The sequence below is a fragment of the Nylanderia fulva genome, unplaced genomic scaffold (assembly GCF_048542155.1).
Source record: "Nylanderia fulva isolate GAGA-0341 unplaced genomic scaffold, ASM4854215v1 Scaffold166, whole genome shotgun sequence".
In the NCBI taxonomy this organism is placed as follows: Eukaryota; Metazoa; Arthropoda; class Insecta; order Hymenoptera; family Formicidae; genus Nylanderia; species Nylanderia fulva.
In genome coordinates, this window is record NW_028189901.1 from 105,767 (window position 1) to 118,319 (window position 12,553).

General features: G+C 38.1%; 2 long non-coding RNA genes across 2 annotated transcripts in view; both read left to right on the forward strand.

Annotated features, from left to right (window-relative positions):
* Positions 1 to 12,553, forward strand: part of LOC146723817 (uncharacterized) — a 135,485-nt gene that overhangs the window by 56,888 nt on the left and 66,044 nt on the right. The window lies entirely within an intron of this gene.
* Positions 3,847 to 5,525, forward strand: LOC146723824 (uncharacterized). The gene is made up of 3 exons (XR_014924335.1): positions 3,847 to 4,884; positions 4,975 to 5,111; positions 5,204 to 5,525. It is a non-coding gene; the product is annotated as an uncharacterized LOC146723824 (long non-coding RNA).

Consider the following 12,553-nt stretch of genomic DNA (forward strand, 5'->3'; position numbering starts at 1 on the left):
GTTATAATTTTTTTGAAGTGCTGTGAGATGGCCATTATCTTTAAATAGAACCATTAAATGCGGAAAAATTGCATATGCAGAATCTGCTATAATGAGTATCGAAAGGAAAGTATTCATTTGGCATTTCAATGTAATTCTGCAAATGCAGAATTTCTCAACACTCTTGCATCATGTACTGAGCCGACATGTCCTGCATAGCAGTGAATAAAAACTGTTTTTGCATTACATACCGCTTGCAAGTGAATCACATGAAATTGTTTCCTGCATATGTATGAAGCAGGATTTTCCTTTGAAGCTCTAATTCTAATATATGATCTATCAAGGGCTCCGATTACATTAGGAAAACCTTGCTTTCGCAAATTCTTCAATAGTACGGTGTAGCACTTCATTTTTTGGCCACTCGAATGAATCTTGGTGCAAAACAATGCAAGGCATAAGTTACCCTTCTTACTGCTCTGAATGCTGTTGCTTTTCCAACACCAAATTGGACATGTATTGATCTGCGAAAATAAATATATATGCTACACAACTCTACATTTAAAAATAACAAAAAAACTGCATTCTGATATTGCCAAAACTGAAAATCTATAGTGTATGTATGTATATGACGTAAATTATAGATTTTCAGTAATAGCAGTGAATATTAAAATAGTCATTATATTATTATTTTATTAGAGTATAAGAATAAAAGTAAATACCTATAAGAATCTGGAGTAGCTAAAAACTATAATGTTATTAATAATTGTTTTTCTGCCGATATTTGTTTTCTTCCTGTTGTATTTGTTAGAGTTAAAGCTGGCTCAATCAATTGCATAATCATTTCAAACGTTTCAGGAAACATCCTGCACACAAATAAACAATTTAAAGTTGACTATTTTATAAAAACTGCAATTAATTTCTATATTTGCTATTTATTTTCTTTCATAATTAAACAGAATTTATATTTTTTTAAATGGTAATGATGAAAGTGCACTTTCAAATGATGAAAAACAAATTCAAACTTACAAAATATAAATAATTTTTTGTGCAATCATATTAAACTTTATCTGGTGTTCCTTGAATTCTTGTCGCAAATATCCTGGTCTACTCGTTCTACATAATCAAATAATTTTTCGAAAGGAATATTTGTTCCTATAGTATTTCCTACCATAATAATAGCATAAATAGTGGACATATCTGTTTAGTAGTATAGTGGCAGGTATGGCCTGTCAAAACAAACCCCCACCACAAGCCTCTCTGGCGCCGTGGGCGTGGCTTGTCTTTCCCCCATCACCAGCGTCTGGTTTTTCCGACTACGAGTGTTGGGGGAAAAAAATGGCGACTGGCCCCGAAAGTTTGGAATGAGAATTTTTTTTATTTTTCTGATTTTCTCTGGATTTGAACCCGGAACCTCCGCGTTTCCGAGCAGGGTCCTCGTATGCTGAGCTAAACGAGATCTTACTAGTCTAAGGATTTGATGAGACATTTAAGCTAAAGTTGCGTAGAGTACGGTATGGAGGTTCGGGTATACGTATGGCAAGAATAGCTCGTCGAATGAAATGGCCGATATTGGGCGGGGATGGGGTAAAAACAGTTTGACCAAGAAAAGCGTCATACGGTCGAACGGGGATCGGTGACAGGTAGTGGCTGACGATGCCGTAGGGTAATAAAAAAAATAAAAAAAAAAAAAACACGCAAATATTTGTTCAGGCAAGCATTCTGACTCGTGTCACGATAAAAAAATACATTATCGTAGATTAGAAAGAATGCTTATTGTTGAAAAGATGGCAGATAAAATTTTATTTAAAAATAACGCGCGGCTTAATAAAGGTGAACAGGAACATGCACGTTGAGAAAATTTCTGGAAAGAGGAAGTGAAAGAAAATCGAACAGTGGTTTTAAAAGTACAAATATGGTTTATATTTAAAATATTTTTACAGAACAAAATTATTCACAAACATTTCAAGAAAATATTCGTCGAATAATTATTAAGATTTACGTTTTGTTATGATTGCATGTACAATTTGTTCGAAATAAAGTGAAATTATTTCTAAAAATGTTATCTCAAAGTATACATCGAGAAATATTAAATCTTTCAGCTGGGTGCGTACATTACGTTCTATTTCCTTACTGTTACCTCTGATCGTGAGTTTCACGATACTGTTATTGATTCTACCGTTGACAGGAAGATTTAACTGTATTTCGTTAATTAAATATCGAGCACATTTGTTGACATTAATTGAAATAAAATTTAGGCGATTTAAATTAGCGTTCACACAATCAACTATATTTTCTATACCTTGAAAAGTCGTTTTCTGCATGACTATCGCAATGTTGTAAGTTTTACGTTTCTTCGCATTCGGTCCGTTTGCGTTTGCATCCTCCGCAGTTTCGGAAGAAAGATCTTCTTGCTCGTTTTCACGATACGTTATTAGTATAGCTCTAGCACCATATGCGGTAGTGAAATTTATAATTATCTTGTTAAAGATGATCGAGCTCAAATTAATTTTATCACTGTTTAAGTAGTGCGACATTGTATCCATGTTTTCTTGAAATTTTTGCCACGATTTCATGTCGAAGCAAATCCCTGCAGCTCCGTGAGATGTTAATTTAACAGCAGGCAGAAAATCCAGTTCGACGTTGTCTTCTGTCATAAGACCCACTTGAATTTTCGTCGTGTAGGATGAATTTAATCCGTATGTTGTTGACAGCAACATGCGCGGTTGTTGCTCGATTTTCTTAAGATTGTTCATGGTAGTTGCCACCGCGTAGAAAATCAAAGATTTAATAATCAAAGACGCGGTAAAATCGAAAAATAGAGAACTTTTTACTAACTAACTATCTTTTTACTAACAAACTTGAAAGTTCGAGCGATGAAAGACGAGTGAGCGAAGATTTTCAAGAAAATTTATAAGAAGGAAGATAAAATAGAAAAGTGGTAGGGAGAAAATGCATGCGTAGTATAATAAAAATTATGTGGCAGGGGAATTTTTTAAACAATATAAACGATATAATTTTTAATGTGGAAGGGAAATTTTTTAAACAATATAAATGATATAATTTTTAAATCTGACTACAGAGAAAATATAAAATTCCTATCGCTATCAAAAAAAGATACCTGAAAATTCCTCATCTTGATTTCCATAAACTTTTTGTAGCTAAGTAAATATCGCCCTAGATTAAATATTTTCTGTATCTAAGTAAATATTACCATATATATATACAAGGTGTGTTCAAAAATTATCGCGAATTTTGTGTTTTTTAAAAATTATTTATTTATTCATGAATATCTATTTTGTCCCCTTCAAAGTAATCCCCACCAGATATTATACACTTGTGCCAACGTTTTTTCCAATCCTCGAAGCACTTCAAAAAATCATTTTTTGTGATCTTGTTCAGCTCCTCCTTCGATGCCGTCTTTATCTCCTCAATCGTAGCGTAGCGTCGTCCTTTCATGGGCCTCTTCAGTTTCGGGAACAAGAAAAAGTCACAGGGGGCCAGATCTGGGGAATACGGTGGCTGCGGCATTATTAGTGTGTTGTTTTTGGCCAAAAATTCGCGGTCGAAATTGAGCAATTTTGGTACAAATTTCGTGGCGACCCGTGTCATGCCCAAATCATTGGTAAAAATCGAATGGCACGAGCCAATCGATATGTTTAGGTCCTCAGCAACTTCTCTAACGGTGATTCGACGATTGACCAATACTATTTTCTTCACTTCATCAATGTTTTCGTCTGTTGTTGACGTGCTCGGGCGTCCGGCACGCTCTTCGTCGTTCACATCTTCTCGGCCCTCGGAAAACATTTTGTACCACCGATAAACGTTGCTTCGGTCCAAGGTAGCTTCACCATATGCCACAGTCAACATTCGGAATGCGTCCGCGCACTTAATTTTGTTTTTCACACAAAATTTGATACAGATTCTTTGATCCATTTTTTGGAATAGGCAAAAATCGAAGACGAGCCAAAACACGTGCAAGCAAAGCAGCTGTCAAAAATTAACTGAACATTCAAAATGGCCGTACTTGTCGGCATAAATGAGAAACATGAGTACCAACATAACGCCACAAAAAAATCGAAAATCGAATATACGTAACCCGCGGAAATTCAAAATTCGCGATACTTTTTGAACACACCTCGTATATATATATGAATATAAAACATGGGTAAAAATACACGACTATGAGAAAAAAAATAAAATCGAGAAAAGATACCTGAAAATTCCCCATCTTGATTTCCATAAACACGTATAAATACGGCTCTCGGAGTTAAGTTAGCTAGTTACATTTTTGAATTTCGTTTCTCGCGTACTCACGTATTCGACGTAAGTGTACTATTAAATTTCAATAATGAGTTCGAAAAAAGTACAATAATTGAAATTTGTCTATCACTAGCGCAGAGTTTATGCGGGAAAAATTTTTCCAAGCATATATATGAATTAGCATGCGCGAGTGAAGAGAAATGCTTTAATATTTTTGGAAAAATTGCGGAGGAATGTCCCAGCGCTGTGCTAGCGGTATTATTCCGACTAAGACATTTTAGTGTTTTTCGCGAATTAGTGATTATCGCGGGTGAGATGATCGAGTCGCGATACTATTTCGATGGTGAGAAGGAAAACGATACAGCAGGTTACATAGAATATCTCCTCCTACATTTTCATCGAGTTCTGCGGGGAGGAGATAATAATGGTAAGTTTTTATTTTTATTACACTTAATTATAAATAAATTAATTAAAACTACCCCAATTATTTATTTATTTAAATCGCTAAAACTTTAGCTATCGTACGCCCTGTCGCATGCGTTACAGGAAACCGGTTGCGTGTACTGGAGAATCGCCCCGTATCACTTAGATTAAGGTTAAATAGAAGACGACGAGCGGATTCTTCGCCGGAGCCCGGGCCTTCGCGTGAGTTTTTAACATCATAAATTATATCGCGCTGCTAGAAAACATTATATTAAACAAGAAATTTTTTAATAAAAATGTTATACGTTCCAGGTCGTGCACGCATCGTGTTAACGCCAAAGATGGAACACCCGGTTATTGATTTAGCCGAAAGTGTCAAAGACGTGGAAGAAGCGCGGGTTCGCGAAGTAAGTCTGTTCGATGAAGCGGTCATATTTACTCGATTGAAAGTAAGTAAGAAAAATACTACAGTGGTATATATCAACACAAAATATTTTTTAATTATGTGAAATACTAATAATATATGACTGATGAATATTAGATGACGCGGCGAATGAAAACGTGGTCGTAGAGGAGCGAGAACAGAAGGAGGAAATCGACGAGAAAATAAACTCGATTTCGGAAGATGAAGAGAAGCTGGAAGAGGAAGTGAACGAGGAGGAGTAAGTGGAGGAGGAGGAGGAGGAAGAGGAAGATGAAGAGTTGGAAGAAGAAAAAATACAGCAAACGGAAGATGAAGAAGAAGAAGAGCCGGAAGATCGAGTAGAACAAACGGGAGATGAAGAAGAAGAAGAAGTGGGAGATGAAAATAACGCCACGTTTTCTGAAGAAGAAGAAGAAGAAGATAGCGGGGCGATGACTGAGGAAGGTAATAATTGCATATTTTATACTTAATCTTCTCCTACGTATAAATTTTTTGTTTATTTTAATTAAAATAAAATTTTATTAGGAATTTCTTTCTCTCCTAACATCGCGCCCAAAATTTCATATTCACCGAAGTATTAACCCACGCAGGGTGATACAAATGCCTCGGTAAAAGAATATTAAAACGTAAATGAACTTAACATAATTATTAATAACCATTTTACATTATTAATAAAAATTCAAACGTAAGAGAATAATATTTTATTAAATATTTTATTTTGTTAATATAATTTTTTATTTCTCACAGTACAGAGTGGCGGGGGAAGGAACGTCAAAATACACCAAGAAGATTCTCAAACCCGCTCCGGTGAGGAATCCGACGATGTCGAAGAGCGACATTTAGCGGCTGCTGGCGGGCAAGAGGAAGAAGAAGAAGAAGAAGCGGTGGAAGAAATAGCGAATCAAGAGCCTAATGGTAATTTAAGATATTTAATAATGTTAGCGGAAAACGTGCGTCGGTTTAGAACTTTTGGTGTAGAAGGACGAAAAATTAGTTTTCGTATTCGGCCGATATCCGAAGGAGCAAACGCGTATGAGTGGTTAGAAAATGCGTTTCGCGAACTTCACGAGTACGCGTTGCATTCGTGCGAGGGATTACGTCGGTATGTCTTTTGATTCCGCAAGTTTAACCCGCGGCCCCGTAGGTATATCGTTCCGACATTCGCGAGATTTAACTTACAAAAATATTTGAGAACTCGTAAGCTCGTTAGCGCAAAGCTGCGGAAGACACGATATAGCAAAAGAATTTAACATTCGGATTTTTAAAGTCACCCCTCCCATTGGTCGCGGACGTAACGAGCTTACGCTCAATGTTATTGCAAAACGCTCGATTTTAACAATTTCCAATACCGATAATTTATGTCTTTCTTGCGCGCTTGTATCGGCTCTAATTTTTAACGAGCATGGAAATTTACGTACGGGAGAGTTACACGCGAAATGAAATGCGGTGAAAAGACAAAACTCGGTGTTACAGCGCTAGTTAGCGTTGCAACTTACGAGAAATGCCGGTGTCACGATTCCGGAGGAAGGGAGTGGAATTGTTGAAATCGAGCGTTTTCAGCAATATCTCGCGAGCGAAAATGTCGCGATAATAATATATAACGACGATACTTTTGGTCGAGGCGGTAATCCGCTATTCGATGGAAACGTATTTCTAACCACTCTGCAGCGGGAAATAAAAACTTGTCTAAATCTATTATACCGTTCAAATAATAAACATTTCGATGTAATTTTAAATTTAAATGCAGCAGCAGGCGGGCGGGGATATTGCATCCCATGTAATTTAAGTTACCGCTCCGATGTAAGAGAGCATCGATGCTCTAATAAATGTCCGCGATGTAACGGAGAGCCGCCGTGTGAGCAATCATTCGCGGATCGTATTAGGTGCGATAATTGTAGACGTGAATTTTTCAATCATGCCTGCTTGGAGCGTCATTGCACGGCGAAATCATACGATGGTAAATCACGTCGGAGTGTTTGTGAAATTATGCGATTTTGGCAAAGATTGCGGACGTTTGATTCAAAGAAATAAACAACACAAATGCGACACGGCTTATTGCGTTACGTGTCGTTCTCTTCAACCTTTGAATCACCTTTGTTACATGCTTCCCCTTCGTCGGCATAGCGATAATCGTCCCGATCCGCGCACTTCCGAACACGCGGATGGAAATAGCGAGCAACAACAGCATCAGCGGAGAAACGACGACAACGATGACGCCGAAGGTTCGATTAATCAGACTCGCGAACGCGTAGAAAGCCGGGTCGCATTCGTGTTTTATGACTTTGAGACAAGGCAAAACAAAACGCTCCAAGGTAGCACAAATGTAAAAATTCACGTACCTACGCTCTGCGTCGCTCAACAAATTTGCGAAGAGTGTGCAGGAATAAATGAAATGTCGGTGCGATGTCGTTGGTGCGCGAATTTATATTTTGTCGCAACCCCGTGCAGGAATTTGTAGATTTTGTAACGCGGCCGACGAAATATTTTAAACAAATAATTTGCATCGCGCATAACGCGAAGTCATTCGACGCGCAATTTATTTTGAAATATATCGTGGAAAACCATGTCTTAGAGCCTCGAGTCATTTTAAACGGTACGAAAATAATTGTATTAACGCTAGGTCATACGAAATTTATCGATAGTATCAATTACATGCCGATGCGTTTATCCGAATTACCCAAAGCTTTCGGACTGGCAGAAGGTACGAATAAAGGCATTTTTCCACATTTATTCAATACTATCGATAATCAGTCTTATGTCGATGCGTTACCCGATGTTCAATATTATTCACCCGATTTTATGCAGATGAAAGAACGCAAAAAATTTCTCGCGTGGCACTCCAAGATGACGCGCGCGAACTATGTGTTTGATTTTCAACAAGGTGAAATATTGCTTTATTGTCGTAACAATGTAGATATCCTTAGACGAGCGTGTATGACTTTTAGAAAAATATTCTTAGAGCGTGAAAACGTGTGTCCATTCGAGGAATGCACAACCATCACCTCAAGGTGTATGCGAGTATTTAGAAAAAACTTTTTACGCGAAAGAGAGATCGGTATCATTCCAACGGGGGAATACAGACATGCGAATATTCACTCGCGTCAAGCCCTGCAATGGTTGATATGGAAAGAGCGGGAGCTCGGTCATCATATTATCCATGGCGGTCGCGCTCGAGAATATCGATTACGCGATGGTACGCTAGTCGATGGATACTACGAGTTGGTAGAAAATAATGTTACGCAATATTACGCATTAGTTTCACGGTTGTTTTTGGCATGGTTGTCCAAGATGTTTTTGGGTAAATCGCGATAGACTGCTTTTGACGGATCGTACTAATATGTGTGATTCACGTTACGAGCACACCGTTGCAACGACATTTCGCTTTCGAAAGCGCGGATATAGAGTGATTGAGAAATGGGAATGCGACTTTGATCGCGAGATAAATGAAAATGTCGAAATGCGTGAATATCTACATCGACATCAAATGATAGACACCAAACCGCTCGATCCCCGAGACTCATTTTACGGCGGACGCACAGGAAATATCGTAACGCGATACGAGATCACGGGTACGGAAAAGATACGTTACGTGGATGTATGTTCTCTGTATCCGTTTGTATTGAAGACCGGTGGTTTTCCGATTGGTCACCCGACAATATACGTAGGTGAGGAATGCGAGGAGTTAATCGGATTATCACCGGGATATAATTTCGATTCAGTCGGGGGGGTTGTGCGATGTAAAATACTTCCTCCCCGCGATCTCTTTCATCCTGTATTACCCTATCGCGTGCGGGGTAAATTATTATTTGCGTTATGTCGTAGTTGCTGCGAAACATTTTCTCAGATTGCGTGTACTCACGAAGCTCACGACGAATTCGAAGGTACATGGATATCGTGCGAATTACGAAAAGCAATCGAGAAAGGATATTTTGTGACAAGGGTTAGTGAGATTTGGCAATATAACATTACTCGTTACAAACTCGGTACGCGACAAGGGGGTCTATTTACGGAATACATCAATACATTTCTACAATTAAAGCAAGAAGCTAGCGGATGGCCAAGCGACTGTGTCGATAACGTTGCTAAAGAGCGTTACATCCGCGAGTATGAGGAAGTAGAAGGAATCGTTCTGGAAAAAGATAACATTGCACTCAATACCGGTTTACGCTCGGTGGCTAAATTATGTTTGAATTCTTTTTGGGGTAAATTTGGTCAACGTGCAAACTTACCGAATACCGTGATTGTCAAAACACAAGAACGATTAATGAGTTTGCTCACTAGCCTTCAACATGAAATAACCGATATATTGCCTGTAAACGATGAGGTGATATATGTTTCGTTTCGACTACGAGAAGAGGCGGAGGCGATCGTACCTTCGCTTCTTACTAATGTTATAATAGCGGCTTACACGACGGCTCAAGCGCGATTAAAAATGTATGATTATTTAGAAAAATTAGACAAGCGCGTTTTATATTACGACACGGATTCCTGTATTTATGTAAGTCGCGGAGATCCGCAGGAATACGAACCGCATACGGGTAATTTTTTAGGCGACATGGCGGATAAACTCGCTAGCTACGGACAAGTTAGTTACATTGAGTCGTTCGTATCCGGTGGTCCGAAATTTTACGCATATGTGGTCCGTACACCCGAAAGACTCACACGCGAAGTTTGCAAAGTAAAGGGTATAACCTTGAATTTTGAAAACTCACGTTTAGTTAATTTTAATAGTATTAGAGAATTATTGCTGCGTAAAAAAAGAGAAGAAGAAGAAGAAGAGGAACGGGAAGAGGGAGCGCGCGGAGAGCAAGTTGAAGAGGCGATTCCTGGGACATCGATAAATCTTGTTTTTAAAGCCATTCGGCGAACCGCATTTCACGATATAATAACGCGTGACAAAACAAAAATATACAAGCCTGTGTTATTCAAACGAAGATTATCAAAAATCGATATTCTCTTCCATACAGTTATTTACCAGAACATGACATCGCTCTCTCTTCACACTTTTCTATCTTTGCGGAGATACGCTGTGGGTTTTCCGCCACTTGCATAAAAATGCAAATATTATGTAAAAGTGTAAATATTGTAGAAGTAAATGTATTTCATAAATATTATAAATATTATACTTTATATTATATTTTATAAATCGTAGTTTTAATTATAAAATACCCGTAGTTTTAATTTTATTTTTATAATAGGAAGGACCAAGGAATAATTTAAACTAAAGTTAGAAGATGTAGATATTAGTAATAAGAAAAAAATACTCTGTAAATATAAATACAAAAATTTATATTTTTAATAAAAAATATTGTTCAGTAATAAAATTTATATATTTTAATAAAAAATATTGTTTCCCTACCCTAGTATTTAATAATAATAATTAACCTTTTAAGCAAAATCATTTTTATTTTAGTGAAATATTAAATTTTAACAAAATTTTGCACGGTTATAATCTTATCAGTCTCTCGCTCTTTTTTCCGAAGATTGTGAATATAACGATCGTTTAATCATACACTTATTCGTAAAATTTTTACTCACAAAAAAATAAGCGAATTTATAACAATATATAAAATGAATTTAGTATGAATAAATAAATTTTGTTCTGTAAAAAATTTTAAATATAATCCATATTTGTACTTTTAAAACTATTGTTCAATTTTCTTTCACTTCCTCTTTCCAGAAATTTCCTCCACATGCATGTTCCTGTTTACCTTCATTAAGCAGCGAGTTATTTTAAAATAAAATTTTATCTGACATCTTTCTAATCTACGACGATGTATTATTATTTTTTATCGTGACGCGAGTCGGAATGCTCGCCTGTACAAATATTTGCGTGTTCTTTTTTATTACCCTACGCCATTGTCAGCTTACTACCTGCCACCGGTCGACCGCACGACGCTTTTCTTGGCCAAAATGTTTTTACCCCACCCCGTCTAATATCGACCATTTGATTCGACGAGCTATCCTTGCCATACGTATACCCGAACTGTTTTTACCCCACCCCCGTCCAATATCGACCATTTGATTCGACGAGCTATCCTTGCCATACGTATACCCGAACCCCCATGCCGTACTCTACGCAACTTTAGCTTAAATACCACATCTAATCCTTAGACTAGTAAGATCTCGTTTAGCTCAACATACTAGGACCCTGCTCGGAAACACGGAGGTCCCGGGTTCAAATCCAGAGAAAATCAGAAAAAATAAAAAATAAAAATTCTCATCCCCACCTTTCGGGGCCAGTCGCCATTTTTTTTCCCCCAACACCCTTTCCCCCTAACACCCACACTCGGAAAAGCCAGACGCCGGTGGTGGGGGAAAGATAAGATAAGACCCGGCGCCAGACGGGTCGGTGGTGGGGGTTTGTTTTGACGGGCCATACCTGCCATTATACTACTTACGTCCACTATCGCAAGACATACACACCAACAAGAACATTTGATTAAAAGCTGATTGTGAGCAGCGCAACGTAGCGCTCATCAGCTGATCGGTAGTTGCGAGCTAACTAGGCGCTCATCAGCTGATCGGCGCTATTCGCTAGCGCGAGCATGCGAGCGCCGCGGGTTGGCCCCCCGAATAAGCTTTTTCCGTCATACTCATTTCATACTATGAGTAATATTAAAATTTAAATACGCGGACGCTCTTTACGTTATTTTTTTGTTTTTAAGAACGTCCCGGATTAGAGTTTCTTTCATTTACGAGATTGTACGTAAACGGTGAATATCGCGTTCATTTTGGAGAAATGGATGTACGCTGGAAACATCCTTGGACGTCAATTGTCTACGGGCCTACGGGATGTGGAAAAACAATTTTCGTAAAAACATTTCTTCGTTATTTGTCCGACGTGTCCGATGCTCGATTCGGGAGCATTTTATTTTATTACGCCGAGTGGCAAGATGCCTATCAACGCCTGCAATGCGATGAAAATGAAAGAGAAGAGAAGAGTAGCGTAAGAAAAAAGAACGTATATGCAAATAACGTTCCGATAAACTCGAAGAAAAATATAATCGAATTTCACGAGGGTTTACCGCGCCCGGAAGATTATTCTTACGATCCACTCACCCCGAAATTAGTGATAATCGACGATCTTATGAGAGAGTCGTCATCGTGCGATGTTATCGTAGATCTGTTTATTAAAGGAAGCCATCATAAAATCTCAGTGTTATTCTCATTTCGCAAAATCTCTTCCATCAGGGACGCGGACAACGCGACATATCTCTCAATGCGAATTACATAGTAGTTTTCAAAAATCCACGCGATCGCGCGCAAATTCGGCATTTAGCGCGTCAAGTATATCCGGACGATTCTAAGTTTATGGAAGAAGCGTACTACGACGGTACCTTGAAGCTTCACGGGTATTTATTGCTCGATTTAAAACAATCGACTCCAAATGAATATCGATTTCGGACGTGTATCTTTCCCAACAATAAGTTGCATTACGCGTACATTCCACGTAGATCGATCAAA